The sequence below is a fragment of the Callorhinus ursinus genome, unplaced genomic scaffold, assembly GCF_003265705.2.
Source record: "Callorhinus ursinus isolate GAN/ISIS: 27379988/994484 unplaced genomic scaffold, GSC_fseal_2.0 scaffold26, whole genome shotgun sequence".
Lineage (NCBI taxonomy): Eukaryota > Metazoa > Chordata > Mammalia > Carnivora > Otariidae > Callorhinus > Callorhinus ursinus.
In genome coordinates this window covers 2,304,568-2,306,613 of record NW_027397088.1, presented here as the reverse complement: position 1 = coordinate 2,306,613, position 2,046 = coordinate 2,304,568, and the positions used below count along the sequence as shown (strand labels likewise).

The 2,046-nt window shown below is 40.6% G+C and overlaps 1 pseudogene; it reads right to left on the bottom strand.

Moving 5' to 3' along the window:
• Positions 1-294: 294 nt before the first annotated feature.
• Positions 295-1,795, bottom strand: LOC112838285 (aspartate--tRNA ligase, cytoplasmic pseudogene; annotated as a pseudogene).
• Positions 1,796-2,046: the final 251 nt, after the last annotated feature.

The following is a 2,046-nucleotide window of genomic DNA, read 5'->3' as shown; positions in this document are numbered from 1 at the left end:
TCTTTTTTTGAACTGTTTAAAATTGTTAACATCTATTGTAGTAATGCAATATGAATTTTTAACATAACCATATGAATTATTATTAAAATGTTCAATCATTTCCTACTGAAGCATGTCCAAAGTTATAAAAATCCTCTCTTTTAAAGTAACCTATAGTGAATTAATCCAAAGTAATTGTGGCACTTTAGATAAAACATTTACTACACTGTATATTTTAAGTACCTAAGGGATAGCCTGGTCAATAGCCGGTTACTGGAAAGAATTTAAAAAGCATGGCTTTCTTTAAGGAGGGAGTCATTTGGGATCACCGGGGAACATTGAGGTCTCATGAACATTGTGCAAGCCCCAAAAAAACATTGTCACTCATTCCAACCCAATGCCTCTGCTGGCATGAGAAGGGGCTCCAAAGCGGAAGGAATCAATGTATGCTTTAATTTTCTCCAAATCAATTCCATGATGTAGGGCTCGCTCTGTTAGCAGCTGAGGATCATGTATTCTTTGAGTTCCTGATAGTATTTCTTCTTTTCTCATGAACAAATCCTAAGTTAGAAACTTAGGATTTCTTGGGTCAGGTATGGTATAAAAAGGTCTTACAGCCTTACAGGATATTTATCAAGAATATAAAAGTCCGTATCATACCTTTCTTTTACCAAACGACCCAACAGTTTTCATTGGGTGTACTCAGATCTTCTTAATCTCCCATTTCGATTCCAGCTTCCCTAAGCATAGTCAATACTTCAGGATACCTGAGTCTTAAAGTTGGCTCCAAAAATTTGAATGGCTCACACAGGAATTGTTTTATTCATTGTCTGAATTTCGGTTGAAACCTTTCTTGGAGTCCTTTGAATATCTTTACTAAGGTGCCAGCAAATTTCTTCCACAACGTCATGGTAATGGTAATTAAAAGCCGTTTCAATGTCCAAACCAACAAATTCAGTTAGATGTCTGTGGGTATTCGAGTCTTCAGCTCTGAATACTGGTCCAATACGGAAAACCTTCTCAAAATCAGCACAAATACACATTTGCTTGTACAGCTGTGGGGACTGGGCCAGGTATGCATTATTTTTAAAATATGACACAGTAAATACATTGGCTCTTTCTTCACTGGCAACTGAGATAATTTTAGGAGTTTGGATCTCCACAAAATCCTTGTTAATTAAACTCTCTCAGAAAAGATGGAGGATGCCAGACTGGAGACGGAAGACGGCCTGACTAGCTGATGTCCTAAGATCAATGACTCTGTTGTCTAATCCTGTATCCTGCTTAACAGTAGCTCTTCCTTCCTCTTCTCCTTCCGCTTCAGGCCAAACAGCATCATCCAGCGGCAGGGGCAGGAAAGGTTCAAACTGATCATATAAATCTTTTGAACATGTAACTGCGTCTGGCCGTGTACAGCTTCCAATTTTCTGATTCACTTTTCTCACTACACCTTCTACATCTACGATGCTCTCTTTGTTAATGTTGGCAGCAAATTTAACCATCTGCTTGCTTGCATGGTCTCCTACCGCCACGAGCGCCTGGACATTAAACTGTTGCTGATGTAGGACTAAGAAACACTACTTACCTTTAGGTATACTTGTATGAACTCTTGCACGCACCCAAACAAATTCTTCAGCTTTGTGTACTGTCAAGTCACTAATCCGAACCAAAACATGATCTGGTTTTTCTTGTGATGGTATCATTGAAGATACTCCATATCTTTCTTTAGCATAATCTTCCGCCACATCCATGATCTCCTGCGGCTTCTTCTGACTCTTGCAGCTGGTGCTGGCGCTGGGCATTGGGACAATGGGACCGGGCAACTGTCACCACCCTCCCTCGCAGGCTTCGGTAGGGCAGGCCTCAAGAGAGAATTCTTAATTCCATTCCAACTTCTGTCTAGACTTGTGCCTCCTGTGGTAAATGACACCGGTTTTCACCCAATGGCTGAAGCCAAACATCAGAGTCTGTATTAGCTAGGATCAATCACCCCAGCCAGCACAAGTAACTACTTTCTTTTCCTGTTGAATCAGAGACATAAGAAGCTTACAGTGGCTGGGTGGCAGT